This window comes from Podarcis pityusensis (assembly GCF_964106645.2).
Source record: "Podarcis pityusensis genome assembly, chromosome: 7".
NCBI lineage: Eukaryota > Metazoa > Chordata > Lepidosauria > Squamata > Lacertidae > Podarcis > Podarcis pityusensis.
In genome coordinates this window covers 40,275,700-40,302,456 of record NC_138031.1, presented here as the reverse complement: position 1 = coordinate 40,302,456, position 26,757 = coordinate 40,275,700, and the positions used below count along the sequence as shown (strand labels likewise).

The 26,757-nt window shown below is 40.4% G+C and overlaps 1 long non-coding RNA gene across 2 annotated transcripts; it reads right to left on the bottom strand.

Annotated features, from left to right (window-relative positions):
• Window positions 1-256: 256 nt before the first annotated feature.
• Window positions 257-24,442, bottom strand: LOC308481375. Of its 2 annotated transcripts, XR_013988603.1 has the most exons (5): window positions 24,376-24,442; window positions 23,975-24,088; window positions 22,291-22,450; window positions 21,883-21,952; window positions 257-392 (listed from the first exon to the last, which is right to left on the bottom strand). It is a non-coding gene; the product is annotated as an uncharacterized lncRNA (long non-coding RNA). The 2 variants fall into 2 exon arrangements; XR_013988604.1 differs by lacking the exon at window positions 24,376-24,442 and having other exon boundaries at window positions 23,975-24,268.
• Between the last annotated feature and the right edge of the window lie 2,315 nt (window positions 24,443-26,757).

Sequence of the window (26,757 nt, the reverse complement as noted above, 5' to 3'; positions counted from 1 at the left end):
TTTTCTACAACCTATTCTGTGCCCACTATTTCATTTGACTTGCATCCCATAATGCAGTGGGGTTCTACTCAATGCCCTCCTTCCATTAATGCAAGGATTTCACACAACAGAACTCCACCCCTCTCCTCTCCCTACCTGTGTCCTGAACCCTCATAAACCTTCTAGAGGGTTGATAGAAAACTCAGCCTAGATTTAGGGTTTGTGTGTGTGTGCAGGTCTCATGCAGGGAGGAGAAGCTCCATTTCACAGCCAAAAATTATTGTGCTAATGGAATAAATTTATTGAATACCATCCCCACCAGGGAATAGGCATTATATTAAAGTGCTGGGTGTCCAGTATAAATTTCACAGGAGGAGAAAATTCCAATTTCATTCCTTTTCTATGTGATGGGTCTGTAAAAAAAAAAGTTGATTTTAATTATGTGCTGTAACAGCTTTGAAGACGAATTGTTGTTAAATGGATAATTACTCATCACTATAGACATAAAATACTGAGAGACATAAAATTAGCAAACCAGGTAGCCTTGCATGTTATGATGGCAACTAGTTTTCTAACACCAATTACACTTCATTTTCCTCCATGCATCACTGTATTTACTGTCTGGAAATGCAAAAGAAGTAACTTTAATATATCTCTCCTGCTGCAGTCAAACTTCTTTTGTGACCGGAGAGGATCTATCCCACAGAGAAGCTGAGTGTAAGTCACTGTGCTTTATAATTCACATGGCTAAGATTCAGCAGGTGAGAATGAGTAATTTGGTAGGGGGTGAGAAAATCATTTCAAGGCATCCAAAAGTCTGGCACATAAAAACCCCCTCTGTGTGCCACTTCTTCAAAACTGTCAGTATGTAAGGGACACAGAGTCCAGGCCAGCATCTTCAACTCTGGAAATGCAGGGATTGGGAGAAGGGCATTCTAGCTTCTGCCACCAGAAGACCAAGCATCCAACACATCATTGCAAAAGGTAGGCCAACTTGTCTCCATCCACCAGCCAGAAAAGCAACAGCTTCAGGGGACTTCAGTGTTTTCATTCCTGATAGCTTTATTCCACATGTCATAACAATTTTCCAAAACTGTTTCTTGTTCTAATTTTACCTTTCTCTTTCAATAAATCATCATCATCATCATCATCATCCTTAAAAATGAATGAATCTTAAACAGAGAGAATAAATTAGCCCGTCTCCTCAGTCAAATGTTATTCATAACTTTATAACCTTTATCAAGCATTTTCTTATAGAGCAATCATATGCATAAATCATTAAATGAGCATAGGATTGCAGCATTGAACTTAATGGGAGTTGGTTCTAAAACTATGAGATTGCACTACTAGACTCTTTTTTTAAAAAAAAAAAAAATCATCTTAAGCAAATGGCCCCTGAGTCTCTAATTCCCCCTCCCTTGCAGGGCAGTGGCATAGCATGCCCCCCCCCCCCGGGTGGTTGCCCTGAGCACAAAATTGTTGGGGGCACAAAATGTCAACCCCCTGTGCTGCCTCAATACAGCTGTGTGCTTCTGTTGCTAGACTCCATTGAAAATGGCTTCCCCATATGAACCAGTAAGTGACGTCTCCAGACAATGGAACAACTCTTCTTTCTTATCTCAGCAGATGCGGTCTCCTGGGTGACGCGGATGCCATTAGGCAACTGAATGCACATACGTACTCCATCCATTTCCCTTCCTCCCACCCACTCCCCTCTGCATGGCCCCAGCCACTGGCAACCCACGCTACACCACTGCTGCATGGATCCGCAGTGGCTTGTTACAATAGTTTAGTTCAGTATTTGGAGTTCACACCTTTTTAAACTAGCTGAACTCACTGGATATAAATATGTTTCACCCAAGTTTTAAACAGGTGCTGCAATGTCTCTGTTTACAAATGCAGAACAATACAGCTGCAATACTGCAATAAGTCGTGCAATATGAAATTAGCTGGCACAGCAATCAGTGCATCCCATTCTAAGCACTTTTTTTGCTGATGCAGCAAAGTTTTGGATTGGCCCATTAGGTATGAAAATAATTCATTACCATAGTAATGGTGGACTGACAAAATAATTAAGCCACAGCACTCAGACCTTAGCCAGTTTACTCTTCTTAATTCAGTGAGGTCAAATTGTCAAGGATGGAACTAAACTTACTTAAATTTAAATATTCAAATAAAATTGATTTATAAATAAGGCTATTATTCGGGCAAAAGTTATTTTAGCATCAATATTTGTTGCCTTCAGGAAAATACAAAGCTAACATTTTATTTCAATAAGAAGTATAAAAATGCTGTATATCTTCTGTCTTTTAAATCTTTCTAAGGCCAATCACTCATAAACAAAAATTCATCAACAAATGTGGCATCCAAGGTACACAGGAGAAGAAATCAATAGCTTGACCCTCAATTATCCTTATAAATAGGTCCATCATGAATAACACCCAACAATTAACTAGCTTGCCAGGAAAAGAGCAAGAATTATGATTATCCAGATGGTGCATTCTCCCCCGCCCCACAAAAAAAAAAGTTTACACCAATGCTTAGCAGCTGGGTCACACAGATGACAAGCAATTCCATATACACTAGCTGCCATGTTGGAATAAAGAGAAAATGGTGGAAACTCAAACCAACAAGGTGTGTGCTTTAAGATAGCATGGTGCTCTACAATTACTCTGGGCGGGGAATCAAATGTTGGTGTAATAAAAACTTTTCCATAATAAGACTGTGTCTCAGTTAGTCACAGATTATTTAAACATTCAGATTAACAGCACAATACTGTTCATGCAAATCCCACAACAAAGCTGCTGCTATTATGGATGCAGTTTAGGTGAGAGAAAACTGGGTATTGCCCATACCCACAGAAAGAGCAAACTATTGAGTTATTTTGCTCAGTGGCAGAAAGAGAAAAGAGAATGAGCTGGTCTGACACTGGAGTGGCCAAGTGTCCTCTTTTACAGAGGGCTGTAATTTATCTGACAATCTGTTTGGTCCCAGTTAGAGAAGAAGACTGTAAGAAGGGAAGGCAGAAAGTTCCTCTTCAGTATTTACAGTGGACCAACAAGGAGCACCTAGCCTCAGTCTTTCCTACTATGGGGAGCTGCATTGTATTTATAATATTTGAATTATAATAATTATTTCTAAATTTGCACCCATATTTACAAATTTGCATATGCATGCTTTATGCAAATCTGTGCCCTATTTTTGGCTGGTGGGTTTCCTCTTTCATGGCAATGTTTATGTGAACAGCTTAACTAGCCTATCTGCTTCTTTTCTCCATCTTTCTCGATTGTACTTTGCTTTACTGATTTCCCATTGCTGCATGCATTTTTTGGTAAGAAGGTGAGAGGACTTGTAAAAAAATAATAATAATCGAAGTTTGGGTAGGCTTGTAAGGAAAGTAAAAAATTTCCAAGCTGTTCCCTTCCCTTTCACATTTCTGCAAATCTACCATCCAACAACAGTGATGGGAGAATGAGGACTGCTTGGGTCTTCAGTTGGCTCCCCAAAGCCTTACCAACAGGTGTTCCCAAGGCACAATGTCAACAACAACAGCAAATTTATTTAAAGAAACCATCAGCTTTTCATGAGATGTCTCTGGGGTTGGTGGAATGTAAAAGGAATAAGAATGTCCCTAAACTTAGAAATGGGAATTCACAGCAGTGTGAAAACTTAGTTTATTTAAAGGATCTGAGATTAACCCTACAGAAGTGGAGGGGATTTGATGCGGATTTGGGCACACTGTGAAACAGCTATAGCAGTTCATAGTTTGAGTAAAACTGTTGGAGTAAAACTGACTGTCAATCATTCTTGATCCAAATATAGCATACAGTTGCTGATACTTGTTAAGCAAACCATGCAAAATATATGATAGGTATCATGACCACACTCACAATCAAGCAAAAATTAAATTAACACCATCTTTTCAACAAGTTCTTTCCTGATATAACTGACATCAGTTGATATAAATAGCATCAGTTGTCCTTTTTCCGGTAATAAGCATTTCAGGTTATAATTCCTTGCTGTTGCCTAATTATATACAATAATATAGCATGCAACAAGATGAAATTAGCAAGGGCAGAAATACTTCAATGTTCTTGTTCATTATAAATCAGGTTATTTGAAGGCATTTAATTAACATTGTTAATGAATAGCTAGCATTATAGTATTTATGCCACAATATGCACACAGCCGGTGCCTCTTAACATCAGTCCTTTGCCCTATTCAGTATTTTTATATCCAGCACTGTAATGAAAAAAGGAAATGTGTTGCTTGCTGTCTAATTTTCAACCGATATATGACCCAAACACTGTAAAGCAAGTGAAAAGAAGCACATATTGCTTTTCAAGATTCCTGTGTAGTTGTTCCAAAGAGACAGAACTTGAGTCTTAACACAAATAAATTGAACAGTTGCTTAATTTAGTTTGAGTCTGCTTGACATTATAGCAGGCTGGTGGAGATTGTTATGATCCTCTTGGTGCCTTTTGTGTTACTCTCCATTTCAGCACTTCTTCTAAAAGTATTTGTATTACAGTAAGTGGTCATCACTATGCAATGGAAATATTCTATATGTGTGCAACTAGGTTGGCCGAACTTTACATAAGCAGGGATTCTATTACCCCAACGATCCGCATCACTTGTGCACAACCAATGTGATCACAGTTACATTATCACCAGCAACAAGGAGAACTCCATTTAGTATAAATTTGGATGGGGGGTGACAACAAAAACAACACTGTTTTTCCTAGCTTATTTTGAGGTGAATATTATAAGCTTTGAATATCTGAGCCAGGCGGCTTCTGGCGTGGTGTTCTCAAGTGGTGGGTCGGGGAATTCGCTCTGCCTCGGTGCAGCATTCCCAGTCACGGTGAACGGGCAAAATAAGGGGGAGTAAGGGTGATGTGAACCCCTAGAAAGGTCTGAGAGGAGGTCTCAGACCGAAAAAGGCACCAAGCAGTGAAGAAAGGGATCCTCTGTCGTTCCAGCACAGTTTAAGTGGAGGAAGTCAGAGGGCTCTCAGCGCAAGAAGGACGCAAGCCTGACCATGAAACGCCCCGAGACCCCAAGGAGAAAAGCACCAGGTTACTCCATATGGCAGATGGTGGGTACAAACGCACTCCCGTATTTCCGAAGATGAAATAACAAAAATTAATAGAAAGGGAGAGTTGAATTCTTACGGGAAAATAACAAAGACGGAGTGACGAAATAAGGCTGAAGGAGGCGAATAAAGCTGTGACCAGAAAGCTCTATAAAAGGACTTAAGAGTGAGAAAGTGCATACTGAGAATTAAAAGGCAAAGGAACTTACCAGATTTGGCAAAGAAGAATCAAAACTACAAACAGAGTTATTAAAAAATCCTAAAAAGATATTATCTAAAATGTATAATCTATTATTAGAATGGGAATTAAAAGATGAAGAGGTGAAGGAAGTTATGATTAGGTGGGCCAGAGATTAGACCAAAGGGAGAAATTACAGAAATATCAAATTCACAGCCTGCATCACAATCAGAAAAAATATAATAAAAATGCTCTTTGGGTTGAGAAGCTCTGGGGTAGCCCGGGAAGCCTCCACAGGGCAGCAGGGAGCCTTCATCCCCAAGAGCCCGCATTTTTTTTTTCTTAATCCCCGCCCCCAGCAAAATAGGTCAAGTGTAATTATTGAAGTTACTTAGTTGTTGTTGTTGTTGTTGATGTTGTTGTTGTTGTTGCCCTATTATTATTATTATTATTATTATTATTATTATTATTATTATTATTGCCCTGGGGTTACCATTTGGATTTCCTACCTCAGGCATCAAATAACTTGGGCCATTTCTGCATGTGGATTCTCTTCAATGGTGCATGATAATTGTATTTTTGCTGCCTTTGGTTCTGGCAATATTTCATTGATCAGGCAGCCAGGAATTTTAATACTAAACTCCATGAGAACAGTCAGCCAGTAATTACAGAACAAAAGCATAAATGAATGAAATACAAGCTATGGAAAGGTTTAAGGCAAGCAGGTAGAGGCAAAAGCATGTTTGGTTGCCCTTGATTTGAATGAAAGGTTCACTGACAATACGTAACCTAACCAAGATGGGCTGGTGGTGGGGTGTGTTTTTTAAGCAAAACATTTCTTCCAATTAAATAGAAAGGTTAAGCAAACAGGTTAACAGACTCCAGTGAACAGCATCTGCTCGGTCTGTCAAGCACTTGCTTACACACAGGCATCACATGTATTTTTATATGGTGTTAAGAGGCAGTCAAGCATGTATTCCTAAAACACAGAATTTCAATGAGCTCAACCCATCTGTTTAAGCGTATGTTCCGAGAAGTTACTGTACGTAATTCAGTCTCATGCTTGCTAATATTAGGTCTGGGTTTTTTTCCAGTGGGTAATACATGCAGCACACATTTAACTAATGTGATAAACATAAAGCTGTTTGGAGCTGATTCTAGCTTTTTGATAGCTACAGACCACTCCGGGAAAGCTGCATTGGTTTTTATCTTGCGGAACAGCCACCCAGAAGTTAGTCTGTGATTAATAGCAGCTGTTTCCAGAGAGAGCAAATAATATTGCAGAAAAGCTATCCGGACACCTAGTTGGTTCAATGCTGTCTATGGGAGAGAAAAACTCATTTTTCCAATATGAGTTGCATATTGATATTTGCATTGTCAAGTTGGTTCTTTGTGTCCAGAAGTTACATGATAACTTTTCAATGGAGAGGTCCATGGGGAGCAACCCCACAAATGAAAAAACTCAAATAAAAAAACCCCACACAAAGTGTTTTCAAGTCCTTCCAAAAAGTTTTCTGTTAACTTGAGAAACATTATACCGAATAACTATTGTTGATATATGTTGATAGATGCAAACCATCTATCATGGATTGTGTTCATCAGTCAGATGCACATTCAATTAAATCAAGGCAAAATCCCATACTCTTGTGCATTACAGAACAAGTATAAACAGATCGTTACTTTCCAATTCATGAGCTTTTTCTAAAAGTAAAGCAAACAACTACAAATGTCTAAGTATTAGAGATAGGGTTCACATTCATGTACCCATAATTTCTTCTTTATGAGTCTACAGTTCATAAAATGCATGTCAGCTCAGTCCTTCACATTTTTCAAAAATGGCATAATTGATTTTGATTTTCTGGGTTCCATTGCAAGAACTCCTTATGCAATGCATTTCACTATTTGCAGTTTTACTGTTAATTGTTTCCTACAGTCACAAGGTATTCATCTAGAGGTGTTGTAATTTGTTTGTCTTGTGGAGTCTTTGTTTTCATCATTGCGTAATACCAAAAAGGACACAGTCCCATATTTTTTAAATTATTATTGTAAATTTTATTTCTTAATTTGGTATCAAGGCACGCTATAAAATAGTAAAGAGGAGCAGGGAAGAGAGGCAGTTGATGTTTTTCTGTAATACTTAGCAGTAGCTTTTTAAAAAAATGCAGTAAGGCTGGATTCCTAACCTGACTTATCTGAAAGTAAGCACAACTAATTTAAATGGGACTTACTGCTGAATATACATGGTTAGGAATGGATAACTGACTAACCTGGTAAAATACATAAATTGTATTTTTTTTTAATGTCAGCCATTAGTGAAAGCAACAACATTTTGTACTTCATGGCAAAGTGTGTGTGTCTCTGTAAGACCTTTGCAGAGAGAGAGAGAGAGAGAGAGAGAGAGAGAGAGAGAGCACCCAGATTAAGCAATACATCTCTCCCCCCCCCCCTCGCCCACACATAAGATCAGGAGACAGGAACAGAAACATAACAATGAGTGTTAGTGGTGACTATCATCACCTCAGCTGAACAGAGTTCAATGGAATACACATTTTAGCAGCACCACGGACTTGACATAGAAATGGGTGGCACAATTATAATGGTATGGTTCAATAAGTTGCTAGCCAGTTCCTTATTTTTTTCAAGAGCAAAGAAATTTGTTCCATTAGCTATTACCAACACTTGCATGAACCTGATCAAATTGCAGAGCTTGTGAATGAGCACAAGCAAGTGAACAGGGCTCAGCTCAAGTGCAAGTTCCATTATTGCAAAGAACATTACGACCCCTACTAAATATTTGTGGCCAAGTCACTAAGATCCCCCGTCAAAATTTCAAAGCAAGGAAACTTAGTGCTAAAAATCATATGATTTTACTGACTTCAGCAAAAACCCAGCTGCAAAACATTTTTGAAATGTTACAGTTCCTCCACATATACATTTACAGTCTCACAAAGAGAATGTGTTTTATATACAGTATGTGGTGACATTTAAAAGTGATAAATTGTATGCATGACTAGAAAGGAGGAGGATTTCTGTGTTCCTTCTGGTGTCAATAGAAGCAGATCTCTGCAATCATTTATATAATAAAATCAAAAGTACCATTACATTTCTTCCTTGTCTTTTGAAGAAGTACAACTACCTAATGAATAATCAAGTAAAAATTAAGATAATGAGAATAATTCGGAACATAGCTAACCTCCTCTACCTTGTTTGAATAAGGATGGCACTTCTGTTGTCATAAACTTATTTCACTACAATGGAAATATTCATGTTAATCCTTATAGATTTCTAGAACAGAGATGAAGCATTAAGAAAAGCAACACTTCACATTTTGAAGATGAACCTTGAAGTAATTTAAGGCAATAATAACTCTAGAAGAGGAAATAATGAATTATATTGGCAAGAACTTGAATTCATAGTTGACCATTGATACTAAAGTGGAAAATACAACTGTGTTTTACTATAACTGAGTTTCCTGACCTGTGGATCACACAGTACAGAGCCAGAAAATGTGGATGGACTCAGATGCTGATCTAGAGATATTCTTGCATAATAGCAGGATGAGCCAGGATTCTCCCACCAAACAGATGGTAAGTGCTGTCAACTTTGACATATTGATCAATGCAGTCACTCAACTGACATGAAGGAACAGGATTTAAAAGAAGAATTAGGGATGGATCTGCCAGTTCTAGTTCTCTCAGTTTCTAGTTTTTCCAAGAATCTTAAATTCAGTTCTGCACCTTTCTGAAGCAAGTTGTGATTCATAGAATCTATTAGGACCATCTAGTTCAACCTCCTGCAGAAATATGCAGCTGTCCCGTATGGTGACTGAACCTGTGGCTTTGGCATTATCAGCACCAAACTCTAACCAACTGAGGTATCTAGTATTGGTTAAAAAAAAAAAATCCTCATGAAAATCTGAAGCATTTTCTCCTAATAAACACATTTTCAACTAAAGTACATATTTTTGCAAGCAATTTTTTTTCAAATATAATACATTTTTGTAAACATTGTCTGGTTGAAGAACTGCACCACAAAATTTGGATGTCTGGATTTTGAAGAATGGCTGCACTTTGGTTCTCACATTATTTCAAAAAGTGTGCATTTGATAGATTTGACTTCAAATCTCTTCCCCATCTCTAGCAGGCTGATTTAGGCCCCAAAAGCTAAGTGTGGGCTGCTGACTACAAATTAGAGTATTGTACATGTCTTTGAGAAAAGTGAACCATCTTTACTCCTAAAACACTACTGTGCTAATCACAGAAAGAAAGCCATGTGGATTTCTCACCTGTTTTGGCTTATATACTAGTCCCAGTCAATCATAGGACTAAGGACATGTCCCCCATACTTGGATTGCAGGAGGAAATGGGTTATAGTGCTGCCTATGCAGATACAGAATTTGGGCTGTTAAAGAGCCCTGGCATTGTCAATATGGTAGCTCACCAGAAGTACGCTGATGACAGCACTAGTATTCTAGTCAAAAACGGCCAAAGGACTGTGGGGGATTTTAGGGGTGTGTGTGTGTGTTAGAATGAGTCTTCTGGTCCTCAGTATATCACTGGAGTAATTTGATAATATTAAGAAAATGAAAATGAAGGCCACAAATCCAAATGTAGTGACCTTGTGTTCTATTAAGCATTTGTGTGAGCATCTTCCAGAGGAGGAAGTAAAGGTGTCATCACTCAGGACAATGAAACATGCACTGGACAAAGTGTAATTTTACATTAGGGAATATCTGCTTTGGGAGGCAGATGGCCTGGTTGATTTAAAAGGTCTTTTCTGCATTTAACTTTGAAGCAACGGAAATCATCTGGAAATGAACCTTGAACTAACACTAACCTTAATAGTTGGAAATGAGCATACTTTCCCAACGACTTTCGTTTTGGGCGCTAATATTTCTTTGCACCACATTCTAAGCTGCTCCTCTACAAGTCTCAAAAACAGCTTCCAGCATGGTACAGTGTGACTCCTATTGAAAAGAATGTTTGCATGTATGTATATAACCTTTTAATGAGGGTGAAAGAGGAGAGCGAAAAATATGGTTTGAAGCTCAACATCAAAAAAACGAAGCTCATGGTCACTGGTCCCATCACCTCCAGGCAAACAGAAGGGGAAGAAATGGAGGCAGTGAGAGATTTTACCTTCTTGGGCTCCATGATCACTGCAGATGGTGACAGCAACCACAAAATTAAAAGACGACTGCTTCTTGGGAAAAAAGCAATGACAAACCTAGACAGCATCTTAAAAAGCAGAGACATCACCTTGCTAACAAAGGTCCGTATAGTTAAAGCTATGGTTTTCTCAGTAGTGATGTATGGAAGTGAGAGCTGGACCATAAAGAAGGCTGATTGCCAAAGAATTGATGCTTTTGAATTATGGTGCTGGAGGAGACTCTTAAGAGTCCCATGGACTGCAAGAAGATCAAACGTATCCATTCTTAAGGAAATTAGCCCTGAGTGCTCACTGGAAGGACAGATCCTTAAGCGGAAACTCCAATACTTTGGCCACCTCATGAGAAGAGAAGACTCCCTGGAAAAGAACCTGATGTTGGGAAATATGGAGGGCACAAGGAGATGGGAACGACAGAGGATGAGATGGTTGGATAGTGTTCTTGAACCTACCAGCATGAGTTTGACCAAACTGCAGGAGGCAGTGGAAGACAGGAGTGCCTGGCGTGCTCTGGTCCATGGGGTCACGAAGAGTCGGACACAACTAAACGACTACACAACAACAAAATATAATCCCTTCCATGTGAGTGTATATATTGCAGTCCAGTTGTTACAGCCTTACAGAGCCTTCTCTAGCTGCACAATTCACGGTTTACTCTGAAGTCCCATTTTGTTACACTCTAGTAAATTCATTTGGAATTGCAGTCTAGGACAAATTGTGTAGAACACAATACAACACCCAATCCTGCACAGGGACACATGGGCATCTGTACAACCAAACTGTGATCTATATTCTTGAGCAGTTCAGTCCATGTGTGATGTTTCAGTGGACCATGTGTGCAACCACTTGAACAAACATGTGTACAGCATGATGCAAAAACAACCCTTATGGTGTGTTTTTTTGTGGGAATCCAATTAAAACAGGGGAACGAAATACAATTCATCAAAACGTAAGAAAACACAAAAATGCACAACCTTTGGCAAATGTATAGAAAGAATCTATAATGCTGCATGTTGACCTCGGAGATTGATCTTAAGATCAAAGTCTGTTTAACAGATTTTTTTGCAAAATGTACAGCAGGATATCAGGAGTTCAATAGTGGAATGGAACAAGGCCCTTAATTCCTGGACATCAGTTTGGGTACTTGGTGCTGGCATACTGCCAAGAGCTTTGAGTCATCTTTGCTGATGCGCACCTACTCCAGAACACCCACACACTCTCTTTTCACTTTCACCTCCAAAATATGTACTTTTAAAAGGTGGTCCTCAAATTATTTCAGTGAATATGAGGGATCCAGCTCTTTTGCCAGTTTCAGAGGGTGAAAAGCATAAGCAGCATAGTGGATGTGGTTGCTAGGCAACCACTTGTGCTTGCACTCCTATTCCTGGTACATAATCACCAGGAACTCCCCCGCTAGGACTTCCAAAGTGACTGTGCCAAAGGTTCTGTTCCCCATCAATCATGATTGCAATGACCTGCATACTGGCTTCCTGTGCCACATGACAATGATAGCCAATCAGAAAGTCCAAGCTGCTATTGCCTTTGATGCTTTTCCAGTCCCAGGTTGAGCCAATGTAGGTGAGAAATCTTTAGCGTACCAATATATGAGAATCTTCCCTTCTGTCATTATCACACACCATATTTCCTCAATATCAAGATGCCAAATGTGATGCAGACCCAGTTGTGCAACGGTGGCGACTGGCAGCATAACAAATCTGATGCACTGGCTTCTAGGTGTTCTGGAGATAGTTACATAAAGGTGCATTATTTAACAGAATAAAGGAAATGCATGCACACTCCATCCTGTACACACATACTCGATCCTACACACACACACACATAAGATATAGTAAGATCAGGCTTAAGACACCTTCATACTTTTACCTTAAAATCTTGATCAACATATCAGTGCAGAATATAGTTGTCCCTTTTGTTAAGCTCTATTGCCTTGAAAACACATTATATCAGGTGCCAGCAATGCACCGTAATTACCCTCTGGTGTGTTTCTGATTGGTTTCCAATAGCTGTACTTATCTCAAAAAGCATTAGGTCATGCCGGACACAGCTGCCCCCGTGAGCTTCTCTCTGCAATGGTCACTAAATGAACTTTTTGAGAGTGAGCTATTGATAATGACTCTGAAACAATTTCTTCCATTCTCAAGCATTTGGTACTTTGAAAAGTGCTTCCCCCCTGCAAAAGACCAACTCCCCCCTTAGGCATCTTTGGGACATGATTAAGAGTATGGGTTACTTTGGGTTGCCGGAAAAGGAGAAATATATCAAGCTGTTAACCATTAAGAAAATCTCCCTGTTTCTATCGATTAAGTATCATTACTGGGATGTGGGATGACCTTGACTCCTTGCACATACCCTTTAGGCCATTTCTACCCTCTCTTTTAGGGAAAGATGTATACCACATCTGGCTTTGGTAACACAATTCCACTTAAAGCACCACTGGACATTTTTGTTCCATATTTAAAGATGTGCAGTGCTTAAAGTAAATGTGATCTCCTTTTCATGTGTGCCTCTTTGCATGTTGGAGAGGGCTACACACAGAGAAAATAAGACTTACACTGTACATTTCTACTTAACCCATCTCCCTCCCACCCGATTCCCTCAGGACTAGGCCTATATATAATTTTGCCAGTTTTAATTGAAAAAGAAAACCACCCTCTATCACAGCTTTCATCAACTTGGTGTCCTCTGGATGTTTCGGATGACAGATCCAACTCTAGCTCCATTGTGGTGGATGGGGCTGATGGGATTTGTGGTCCAAAAGATTCCAAGGACACCAGGTGGGTGAAGGCTTCTCTATCACACACACACACACACAAACCAGAACTTAATTTGAGCTAAGTCTTACCAGGGCTGGTTTCCATGCCAGGGATCAGCATGGAACATGTGGTATAATAAGACTGTTTCAAAGTATATCCAGAGTATAAACTTATTTTATGAAGCCTTTTACTGAACTGGATCATTGATGAGTTCAGCCCTCATTGAAAGGCCAAGCTAGATGTGATTTTAACCATGTCATTGCATTTAAGGAGAAAATCCACCATCCATACATCTACCTTGAGGCAAGGTGCTTCCAGAAGATGTTTTGTCAGTACTTAGGGGGTGGGATGGCAATTAGTATTTGGAGGAACTTTGAAAGGCACCAGTCAGCACTTTAAAGAATTCATCTTTCATAGTTCACAGTCAGGGAGAGTGGGGTGGCAGTGCTGAATTATGCCCCCTTCAGCAAAAAATGCAGATCTGGCACTGTATGCCTCACCTCCATCTGCTTCCCGAGAGGGCCATAACTAGCCTCCACAATTTTGGAATACGGAACTGTTAGCATATGGCTGTTTTAAAGCAGGTTTATGTAGGAATTACCAATGATTATGGTAATGGTAATATTTGGGTTCCAAAATGTATGAATTGCATCATGATTATGGTAATGAATGCAATATTTAGGTTCCAGAGACTAACATATTCTGAAACCTGTAGGCTTTATGCAGGGATGCTTGTCAAATGAGCAATATGTCAGGGCACATAAACACTAAACTCTGAGAACATTTACTGCACTGTCCAACACAAGATTGAGACTCTGGCAAATTTCCCATAGAGTGTTTCAGACCCTCTGTTTCATATGAACTTATGCCAGGCCTTCCATCTGTGTTGCCACAGAGAAAGATGTGATATTGGCTCAGACTTTCTGGCACCATTTTGTGTGTCTCTTGTGATCTGGTCTTTGATAAAGTGTCTGCTGCAGATGTCAACTAGGTCAAGCTGAAAGGGGAAAATGAAATGGTGCAGCACAGAGAAGAAGCAGCGATTAAAATAAAACCCAGCCCAAATGGTACCCTTGAAATCTCCTCTTCCAAAAGGTTTAGGGATGTCACATCTACTTTTCCAGTCAATGTTACTTCCATCAAAACAGCATAGGTCCTCATGTTGCTAACATTTTATAATATTCCTTTTATAACAACAATAAAAAATAATGTTCACAGTGAAGCTGGAATCCAGCCGAAACCTTCTCTCTTTTACACATCCTATAAATCTACATCTTGCATTCTCAGTCAGAAGCTCAAGTGTCTGCACATAGTGCAAGCAAGTGCCTGTCAGTAAAAGAACAGCCTCAGGAAATGTATTTTGTTTTCTGTCACCAAGGAAGAACAATAATCTACTGTGAGGCAGACAGAGAATGTATACTAGCTAGCTGCAAACAACCAATCTGCACTGCCACTGTGTGCCTTCACTAGCCCAGTTCAGGCAAATGTCTGAGGTATTCTGTCAGTGTGTGACCAAGGACTGGCACATCAAGTGTTGAAGCGTATAGGAGCAAAATCAAGGGCACAGAGGGCAGTCTGATCAACATGGGCTATGCTTCTTGTCCTGATTCTACTCACAGACACGACTTGATTTCTCATGACATCACTAGTCAGGTTACTTAAAAGGTCAGTTTTCAAGGATGTTACTAGCTGGTTGCTCTGTTGGAATCCAACAACTCCAATGTTGCAAACAACATCTAATCTAGCAAAATTTCATCTGGTTTTATCTTGGCACTCAGAGGCAATGTCTGGCCACTACCAAACATTCATTAAGTTTGCTCTCAGATTTAATTGCTCGTCTTTCTAATTTTACATACCCCATTTCATTGTCATCCATACATTAAAATAATGTTTACTTGAATTTCCTCAGAGAAATCAGTTGCTTGTTTTTCTCTTTTTCTATAATGAGACAGGAGAAATTAAGTGCTCCAGTTAATGAATATTTAATGGTTTATTTGTTTTTTGGGGGGGGGGTGAGGATTAAAATTTGCCATGGTCTACAGAGTTTTAAGCAAAAATCGAAAGAAATACACACACAAACACACATACTAAAATTATTATGGGCCTCATGAATCATGGATTAAACCAAGGAACATCAAACTTGGGGGAGGGTGCCTTGGGTACATTTGGAAATTTGAGAAACTGCCATTGGGTTGCTTCCCTCCTTCCCATCATCCCCACAATAGACAGAAAGAGACATTCTTTTCAGTTGCTCATTTTTCTAATCTTAGATTCAGTTCTCCACATTTCCGCGTTACTTTGCACCTAAAAATAAGAATCCCTCATGAAAATTCACCATTTTAATGTGAATTTCTCCTAATCTGCATATGCTGTATTATATTTTGCCTAATGTACACATCTTTGCAAGGCAATTTCCTCATAAATAATGCATTTTGGTATGTTATTTCCACCAATATGTGCATTTATATGGATACTTTACCACAGTATCTATAGACATTTTTGTACATTTTGGCTGGAGAACTGCATTGCAAAATTCAGAGAAAGACTCATTTTGAAGGAAGGATGTGTTTTGGATTGCCTACCGTTTCTGAAAGTGAGATTTGAGTATAATGACCTCAAAGTGTGAACTGAATCAAATTTCTTCCCCAACTCTAGGTCTGAGTAAAAGCCAGTAGTGTCAAAATAGAACCTCTAATCTAACTAGCATTATTTTACGCAGAAATTAAAGCTTACATTGATAGACTGCACAGCACAAATCAGAGGACATTTTCAAGGGCACCATGTTGCTGACCCCATTATTAAACAAAACACATTCCTTTTTCAAACTACGGTTATGCTGGAAATTTCTACAATTTTTAAAAACCATTCTTTCGCTTGCACGGCAGGATTTTCCTCTATCCCTTCCTCCCATGTGCTACTTGTGCCCTCTAAATTTGCTCCTAGGGATTGGGGAAAGCCCCATAATAGGTTTAGGGACTGTGTGGGGACTCATGGGAGAAGGAGGTGGAGGAAGTCCCATTGCTCAAGCAGACCTGGCATGCATACCCCACTTAGAACTATGTTGAATTCCTACCCAACGAAAACAGGCACATTGTCAGGGATGAACCAGAGGTCTCATGTTCCCCAGAGGGAGGGGGAAGCCTGGGAGCGGAAGATGTGGACGAGGTGCCCGAGGGGGAGGGAGGCAACAAAGAGAGAGAGATTGGAATAAGCCCAGAAGGGCTGGGGAGACGGAAAGTTCACAGGGGTTAAGCTCAGGCTCAGAATCTGGGGGGAGGTTTACGGCCGCCTCGAGAGGTGTGTGGTAAAGAGGAGGGTGGAATGATGGAGCGGGAAACTTCACCATTTTATGAGCTGTTGGAGAGGCAAACGCAGGCCTCAGCAGAGATCTGAACTGAGTGACTCTGATGGATGAACGATGTGCTAATGATCCATTGTAAATATTGTAAATAAAGACTATAAAAACGTCAAGAGGCTCCCGTGGCATCTGTGGTGAGGAGAGACGCCCACAGCTCTGACACACATGACATCCAAAATAGGACCCTCATTGTGATGTGTCAATCACATCCTCTAGAGCAGCTGCTCCCGATTAGGTAAGTACTGCAGACCCCCTGCTTTTCAAAAGCCAAGCCATGGACCTCCTACTTTTGGAAAGGTTGGTATCTCTGTGGTAGTTTTTGTTATGTAACTGGTGCCACAACCCCCCTGGGTGGGTTACATAGACCCCTGCAGTCCGCAGACCACCAGTTGGGGACCACTACTCTAAACGACTGATGCAGTATTGGTGCTTTCCTATGAATTAAACATATAAAGCTGTAAATATTTACACAAAGAAAGGGATCTGTTTTGTACTTCATCTGAGACAGGTTTCTGTCATTTTTCTGACAAAATTAAAAGTCCCATGTTCATTACCAGGTCAAATTTTTAAAAGTTCTTAAGCTCATGTTTGTGGCACATTTTCAAAAATGAGCTTTATTTAAAAGAACCTCTTAAGAACGGGCTGGAGAAGAACAAAAAGGCTAGGCATTTTAAGAGCTTAAGGGGTTTTTTGATGAAAAATTATGTTCTTTCAGGATCAATGGTGTAACTGAATGGCTACTAAGTAATAACAATTACTCTGCATTCAATTCCCATAGAAACCAGTAGTACTGGGTAGTCAACCAAGGACTTCATGCTCTTCTAACTGCAATTATTGTAAGTTCCCAAAGCAGAATTTTTGCTGGTGCTCAGAATAAGTATGGTACTTAAATTCCCTCCACTTCAATTATTTGCCTCATTGATGTACTCTGAGACCACTTTGCTCCATACGATGGGAATGCCAGATAAGGCCCTTGGCAGTTCTATCTTTATTGGGATGAATTATTTATCACAGAAACAAAATAACAATTCAGAAGCTGAGGAAAATGGAGCTGATGCTAAAGCCATATGTTGGCCTCCTTCGATTCTTGGCTCTGTGCAGTCATAGTTCTCAGATGCCAGGAAGGCCTTTAAGAATGGCTAGCAGTGCAGTCCTATACATTACATTAACACAGCACTGGAAGTAGCAATTAAGGTTTGACCTCTTCCTAATAAACTGAGGGGAAGTTATCTACTGCTTCCACACTTCTGTCGCTTGCCAGCAAAAGGTCTCCTGCGTATTCATGTGAGAGCTGTATTTAGGCCAATGTGTCATGGTGCTAAGTAATGTACTTTTCAAAAGACAAAGGATGCTGCTGAGGTCAAAGGAGATAAACAAGGTCAAGGTAACAATAATGGCTGCTACTTCACCCTTTTTGGAGCTACGGTTTTCATGAGCCTGGTGCTCATAAACTAGCAGTAGATCCCCTGTGCTACTGTCTCTGTATGTCAGGCATTTAGTCCATTAGATGTTTCATTTCAGAGGGGATTTTTCTGTACATGTTTAAAGGAAAGAGGCATCATGGAAGGCAGGGGATGGCTCAGTCGGTAGAGCCTGAGACTCTTAATCTCAGGCCAGGAGATCAATCCCCATGTTGGTGAGAAAGATTCCTGCACTGTAGGGGGTTAGACTAGATGACCCTTGTGGTCCCTTCAAACTCTAGAATTCTTTGGTTCTATTTTGTCTGGAATAATAAAAGTTGAGCTGCAGTCTTGTACACGTTTAACCGGTGTGAGCGAGCTTCTTTGGTAGATGGGTTTTCACACATTTAAGAGTCTCGTGAATTAGAATCTCTAGTGATGATGGCACATATTGGGAGATTAATCTGGTAACTTAGTCACACAGGTCTTAATATGGGGATATTTACTGAACGCATGCACAAGCAAAATATGCACATTTAATACTGCAGTAGTGAATATCTTAGCAAATATGCACGCAAACACTTTTCTTTGGTTTTCTATTACACATGCACTGTTAGAGTTGTTGCAAGCAGAATCCCTGGTCTGCACTTTCTGCAGAGCAGAAATTAATGTTCTCCATCACAACAAACAACTGCAAAACTTTACTGGAAACAGTCTTAAAACAGTTACAATTAAATGTTGCAAAATAAAAAATAATACATTGCTTTTAAACAAGCAAACAAATGTGATTCTGCATTCTTTAAATCCTTAATGTAGTCGGTAACTTTCCTCTCTCTGCTCCCAGAGAGAGATCCTATGCAAGCATCTTGCTTGTTTAAAATCGCTCACCTGGAGTTTATAATGCTGCTGGCACCAACGACTAACTAAGATGCTGAGTTCTCAGGTTTCATCTTCCTGCCATGAGAGATCACTGCTTGGGTTTCCAGGATAAGTCATCCATTAGCCTTGAACACTCTCTGAGCCACATTTTCTAAAGACAAACCTCTTGAGCAAACTTAATGCAAACCTCTCTACATAGGATTTTGGCTTTGATTTGGTTAATATCTAGCAGCATGAATAGGCCCCTTTCAAGAAACAGCAGATTCACATCTATATCCATTGCCTTACTTTTATGAAAAGTTTCAATATCCTACTCTGTGCAACACAAAACTGTCAACAATGAAACAGTTCTTTTTGCTATTGATGCAGTTTTGCATTCAGTAGTTGTTTTCAATAGTTCATGCCCAGCCTTAAGACTACCAGAGCATAAATATCTGCTGAAGACACAACATATATTATACAAACCAAAGATTGGTGGAATTGCTGTGCATTTGTTTAACAATCAATCAGTTGGATACGGCATGCAATCTAATCACATTTCTTATTGGCAATTGTGCTTTCTTTTCTGATAGCCTTGTGAATGCTTTACCAGGTTCTCTTTATATTTAACAAACATCAATGGGGAAGAGACAAAAGAAGAAACTCATTTCATTCGTATGGGTCAACAAATTGTTATAAAACAGTTGTATTTATCCATTGTATTTGATTCATGAAAGCCTGTGTTGATTGCAGTAATTTATCCAATGCTTCTACGTTTCAGCTACTTACATTTTCAATCTCTCTGTGTGCCTATTGTGAATTGCTGACCACTTCTCACCAGCTCAAACTTCAGAAACTTTGGAAACAACATAGTTAGAAATTAGAATCATAGAATCATAGAGTTGGAAGGAACCCAGGGGTCATCTAGTCCAACCCCCTACAATATAGGATACTCAGCTAAAGCATCCATGACAGATGACCATTCAACTTCTGCTTAAAAATCTCAAAAGAAGGAGAGCCCACCACTTCTTGTGGGAGTCTGTTCCACTGCCGAAAAGCTCTTACTGTCAGAAAGTGTTTTCGAATGTTCAGTCGGAATCTCCTTTCTTGTAACTTGAAGCCATTGCCTCGAGTCCTATCCTTCAGAGCAGGAGAAAACAAGCACGCTCCCTCTTCCATGTGACAGCCCTTAATATATCTGAAGATGGCTATCATATCTCAGTCTCCTCTTCTCCAGGCTAAACATACCCAGCCCCTTCAAGCGCTTCTTGTAAGGCTTGGTTTCCAGACCCTTGATCATCTTGGTTTCCCTCCTCTGCACACATTCCAGCTTGCACCAGCCCATCACTTTTCTAACTGCAATAAGTTTGATTAAAAAACTGCACTGGAAAGAGCAGGGTAACAACCACTAGCTGGCAATATCACAGAACCTCCATGTGAACAAATTATTATGAATGCTTGGGCAGTCTGGATGCTCCCTCCCTCCCTCAGAATTGTTTTCCTTCTCAGAACTCCAGTCTTCCTGGAAGAGGAGCCTTGTAGTATCCAACTCTGAGCATTTCCTTGTTATATAGCTGAAAGTCTAGTCAAGCTGGAGTGACTTGAGCAAAGCTTTCACTCTGAATTTGTCGAGCTTTATGCTTATATTTACAGTTATAAATATGGGTAGAATATGCTTCTTCATGTATTCCTTTGCTAGATGAAAAGTTGGATTTAAATTAAATTAATTATGCCATGCAGAGTTGGCAGAATTTGGTCAGGATGCAGTATGTTTGGGGAGAGGTAAAAAAAGGGGGGGGGGAGTTATTCAAGCCATCTTCTAGGGAGGTTTCCTCTTTCACCTAGATGCTTATAAAGATAATTTAGGAAGGTATCACAACCTGTAGGTAGCAGCTAAAGAAATAATGCAAGGGTGCCAGGAACTCAGCAGCCAATTTTTGCAAGCATGCTGGATGGAAGTTTCTAGCATAGGGTTCCCTCCCAGAGCTAATGGCATCAGACCCTAGTGTAGGCAAATGTTAAAGCCCTCCTGCCCCTGAGTTTGAGTCCTGATGGTCCCCCTCCATGGCAGCTGCTAAGTAAAAAACAAAAATAGGTCACATTAAATGCTTATACACATTTAATATCACATCTAGTGTGGTGCTAAATGGAAAACTCCCCAAGGGTATTTTTATTGATCTGTAAACCATTGCGGGAGCCTTTCTAGTTGAAGAGTGAATGAAGGAAAGATCTATCTGAACTCTAGTTCCAAACAATTGTGCTGATGCCCTTCTAAAAGTGTCTCACACACAAATCCCCAGGTTCTTGGAAATTTGAAAAAAAATAATCCGAATTTCTCACTGAGTGGAATACTCTCAAAAACATTTTTGATGGTGTGTGTTCCTTTTGATCATGACCAGGATTAAGAGATGTTCAAGAGCAGCACTACACAGGACATTCACATATAATTGAAACTCTGGATGAATAAAGCTATCATTGACTCAGACATATCTCTTCTAAAAGATAGCCAAACATCATCTTTAAGGGGATGGGGTGGGGTGAACACTTACAAGAAAACATCAAACCTTATTACTCACATCCTCATTCACATCTTTCTAAAACCATTTTTCCTTGGTGCAATGCAATGCTATTTTAAGGAATGCCTTCATACAAACATTGTATTTCAATGAAACCCTTTATTTATATGCTGAAACCTGAGCTTTGGAAGAATGTCCTGCCCAGATGAATAGCTTAGATGAATTCAAAAGTCAAATATCAGAAAAGAAGCCATTATGAAGTGAAGCAATCTTGTGGGTTTTTACAGATTTTTCAGAGCTCCAATGACAAACCAAACAATGTTGAAAATTATTGACTGTGCCTGCTATGCACAAAACAATACCCCAAAGAGAGTGACTAGATTAATTTGGCCATTTGTCTTTTTTAATGTTAAAACTCTCAGTGCAAGTTCTTTGTTGTTTGTCAATGACACTGAAGTTTTTTTGTTTGCAATCCAGCCCTCTAAATAAATATTTTTAGAAAGCAGATGACTGTGTTGTTAGTAGCACTGTTGTTCTTGCAAAGTAGAAAGCACAAACCTTGGTTCTTTGTGAGATGTTTTTATTCTGTTGAAGGACATGACTCAATAGTTCAGGTTATTTGGCTCCACTGAAAGGCAAAGTGAAGATATTAATGTGTCCTCCTTTCAGAGAGATATATGACACTACCATTGCAATATTCCTTACCATGGAATTTTCCGGCACATTAAATAGAAGGTACCACCTACAGAGTACTGGAGTGATGTCTCACCTGTACCCATTGGGAATCTGATAAAAGGGCATTGACCAGCCTAGGACACACAAATAAATGATCCTTTTCATAGTTGTACGCCATGTCCAAAAGGCTCCAGAGGTTAATTAGAAGGCTCATTGCCAAAACCTCTCCCCTTGCAGGAGTCCATTGCTAATTAATCATTTTCTAATCAAGTTTTTTAAAAAAAGACTTACATCAATTAGCAGGTCAGTTTTCAGTGCCCTGACATGGTCAAAATGCTCAGACTTTATAGCTTGGTTGTTGGCATCTGTCTCGGGAGACAATGGAGGAGAGCATCTTTGGGGGTGAAGTCAAACTGTTGGAAGGTTGCAGCGCTTGCTGTGGCTGTAGAGACTGATGCAAAAGAGACATGTTTTGTTGCGGCTGGGGCAGATGAAGGCATCCAGTTGTGGTCAAAATGCTCAGACTTTATGTCTAGTTGCAAACAAATGCCTCCATGGCTTCTATGAGCATGTCCAAGAAAAGACAGAATGCACACACTTACAGTTGTTTTTAAGCACAGCATCATAGTGGCTTAGCAGCATAGAAAGATGTCTTATACTAAGGCAACTGGTGCATCTATCCATCTGTCTACCCTTACTTATCAACAACTCTCTAGGGTTTCAGACTGGGATCTCTCTAATCCCTACCTGGCGATTCTGGCAACTGAACCTTAGACCTTCTGTCTGCAGTTTCTCTGCCACTGGACTATATTCTATTTTAAATAGAGATAAGCCTGGAAGCCCAATCTTCCCCCAACATTGCTGCTTATCCAAGGGTCTTTCCCCCTTGTAGTGCACCAGAATCATCTCCTTTCCCATTTGAGCTGAGATGTAGGTCAAGAGATCTTTAGTCATCTCCTTCCTAGCATGAACACCAGCAGAGACTTTAGCAGAGCCCTCCACTTACTTTTCTCAACTGGTTCTTGCCACTGCACAGATTGCACGAGAGCGAGCTGAATAGGTTGGAGATAGAACTTTTCTCACTCCTGTGCTGCCTTTTCTCACAGGAGAGAAAGCAGCCAAAGCCATGACCCACCAAGGAATGGAGTTTGTTGTTGCTGGCCCTTGAATCTCTGCAGATTTCAGCTTATGGGTCTTGTTAAAATTAGTTGCCTAATACTGGGGTCTCTAAAGGCCAAACTGCATCTAAAATGGGGTGGGAGATCTGTCATCAGAACTGACTCACATTATTTTTGTTTGTGCTTGAAAACAGATGCAGGGAGTTTCAGTTCTGACTGTAGCAAAGCCACTTGGGGAAGTGGGATAATCAACTCTTTCCTCCCTTGCTGCTTTCTCAAGTGAGAGCCACCCCCTTCACCACCAAAAAGCTTCTGTATTTCACTAAGGGGGAAATATGGGTACAGAATGCTGTGCTTGTATTTTCTTTCATCTGGATAAACAGTAGCTGGAAGAGGAAAAACTTGAATTGGGAAAACAGAACAGGGGAAAGAGGTTAAAACACCTTCCCCAATGCCAGGGCTTCCCTGGATTTGCTTTTATGTCCAAATGAAGGCATCAGGAGTTCCAGTCATGGATCTTCTGCATCATGTGTAGTTTTGGCCATCTAGGAAACACAGCGGTGGTGTGGACTGGACCTACTAAGTCTCAATCCTGATTTTGTACCACAATATGTTCCTTTAGAAAGCACCCATAGATCAATCTAGCCCAATTTTATGGGCCTGTGCTTAACTGTGATCATATCTGATGCTCAAATCCCAGACTCTCTTGTACATGTACATTTCTTATTATCTACATCCATCACAGTGGCAAGGCTAACCTCTGTGCTTGACTTTTCATTGCAGGTTGGTTCAAGACGGCATTATATAGGACTGGGGAAAGGATTTATATCCCAGACTGAGCATTCAGCAACACATACCTTACAGCTCCGAGTAATGCAGCCTTCTTTCATCTGGTGCTCATTTTCCTTCAGTTGAATCCCATTACCATCCAAGCACCTCGCCTGCCTGAGGCAAGCCTCCAGCTTGTTTATCTGCAAGAGGGCAGGGGAGCAGTGGAATGGGACAAGGCAGAAACTTAGCAGCTGAATGATAAGATGTAATAAATCATTGTTAGAGCATACGTTTAATAGGTCCAAAATCCTTCAATCCTTCTTTTTGCTGCCAGCAAACTAAAGATAGATTCATATACAAACACATTCTCTTTCCAGCAAGTAATTTTCTACGTTCAGTTCTTGGTGACTATTACATAAAGTGTGATCACACAAATAGACCCAATACATGCTAGGTTCTTAAAATCTTGAGACTCTTAAAATCAGACCGGCTAGGGGAAGAGAAGAACGTGCGTCCCAATTGCCTGCAAAATAACTTGCCACAGAGCTCTTCTCAGTGGGACATAATGATTAATGTGTTATATTTAAATGTACAGCTCCCCTTATCCCATGGCATCAGGGCAGGTAAACACAATTTTATATAGCAGAGATAATTATCTGCCCTTGAGCACTAAGTCTAAAGAGCAACAAACATTATTCAGGAATTAATAATTTTCTAAAGTACCTCCTGAAGGAAACAAGGTGATTGTGCAAATTGGACTTTTAAATGGGCTCAAAAACGTCTACCTTTGTGAATGATCTGTGTACTCTCCGTGTGCTGATGGACAAAAACTGGAGAGTCTTTGAAGAGCTATGGAGGTAACTTAAGAAACTCCTTATGCTCTGGTTTGCATACTACTTTAACCCAGAGTTAAAATAAACTATGGTTTAAATGTGAATGTGCAGTGTGTGCGCACTACTGAAATAGTGGATACTTCATTCCTCCCCCACTCCTGGTCCTGCCAGGAAACAAGCATAGCAATGAATATTGTTGTAAGTTTGGGGGGTCAGTCTGGATGATGCCCTGAGTCCCACTTAATTCTTGGGGTCCTGCATCCAGTATTTATTTATTTATTTATTTATTTATACATACCCCACCCATCTGGCTGGGCTTCCCCAGCCACTCTGGGCAGCTTTCAACAAAATATTAAAATACAGTAATGCATCAAACGTTAAAAGCTTCCCTAAACAGGGCTGCCTTCATTCTAAAAGTCTGGTAGTTGTTATTCTCTTTGACATCTGGTGGGAGGGCCTTCCACAGGGCGGGTGCCACTACCGAGAAGGCCCTCTGCCTGGTTCCCTGTAGCTTGGCTTCTCGCGGTGAGGGAACCACCAGAAGGCCCTCAGCGCTAGACCTCAGTGTCCGGGTAGAACGATGGGGGTGGAGACGCTCCTTCAGTAAGGGTTAAAAGCTCTGATAGAGGATTCTATTGCTGAACTAGGCAATTATAAGGCAATGGACTTGGTCGGTCACTTAAATGTCTTTCATTAGCATCCCCAAAGAATAAGCTAGGCTGCAAGAGTGATGGTGCCCTCTGGGCAAATGGGTGGGCCTCCCTAACTCACCTAAGTGGCAGGTAGACAAAACAAAGGGGAGTGTAGTGTGAGCTGGACAGAAAGCAGGTAGAGAAGTTGGAGACATAGAGACAGGTTTGCTCTATGCAAAGCTTTGGTGCTTCTCTGGAAACCTAATGGGGAAGCAAGATCTGTTGGGGTGTTAATACTGCGAGCCCCTCCATCAGCTTGTATGTATGTGAAAATAGAACCACATATCCGAATAACACCTCAGTCTCCACTGAACTTTCTTCCAAAGAAACCAAACCCTGGGTAAGCGCTTGGAACCCTTGGGGTTTCTCACCAGAAGGGTATGAAATCAGTTTTCTAGGCTTTCCCTGAATACATTTGTAGCATAATGAAGCGGGATGCGGGGACGGTTCTGTCTGTGCAAGCATTTCAGGTGGCCAGATGGAACAATTCTGCTTTCCCCCCTCTGTGTGCTATTCTGGGGGTTCTCCCAACACATCCCCAGCCAATTTCTGGGGGCACACAAGTGGGGAGGGGAAGATCCATTATATAAGCAGAAGTCCTTGCACAGGGCTTCCACAGACAGGGCTCATTAGGTGAATTGTGCCCACAGAAGATTAAAGCATTCTATAAATCCACACTATGTGTTATCCAAGTAATCATAATAAAATAACTATTTGCTGCGTTTTGAGTGTGCAGTAAGTTCCATGGAAACAGAGGCCGGATCAGCTAACAGTTCAGAAATTGCAACATGGAATTGGGTTGCTTGCCTTTAAAAAAAACAGTGTGAGTTTCACAGGTGCATCTCTAATAACCATTAATTGGAAGCTGAACAGGATTTCATTCCCTTTGAAGAAGATCCAGCAGATTTAGTCCCCTTTGCTGTCACTATATGACACCATCCTTTCTTCTTGTTAATGGGGAAAAGGCCATTTGGGAGTTGATCACCGGAAGAAAGGACAGACAAGAACAAGCCTGTTTCCCTTTCAATAGCATTTTGAATTATACTGAAGAGGGAATGTTAAAAAGAGGGAGCGAAAGTGCACTCCCAGACTTAGTGCAGGCACCAGTACTGATGCTTCAGGGCTCCTGTTGATCTGTCACAATGTGCGTGACTTTGAAGAAACTGTAGCCCTGTGCATTTAAAAGTTGAAGAGGAAAGCTGTGAATGGCCCTCTGAGTTCAAATCAGAGACAACCTGAAAAGATTCAGAACATATTTTGTGAGCAATATGTCTAGTATGAGTATTGATCTCTTCCCAGTGTGGCCTGTGGCCCATTGTGTTTTTCATTATAAAGTAAATTAGA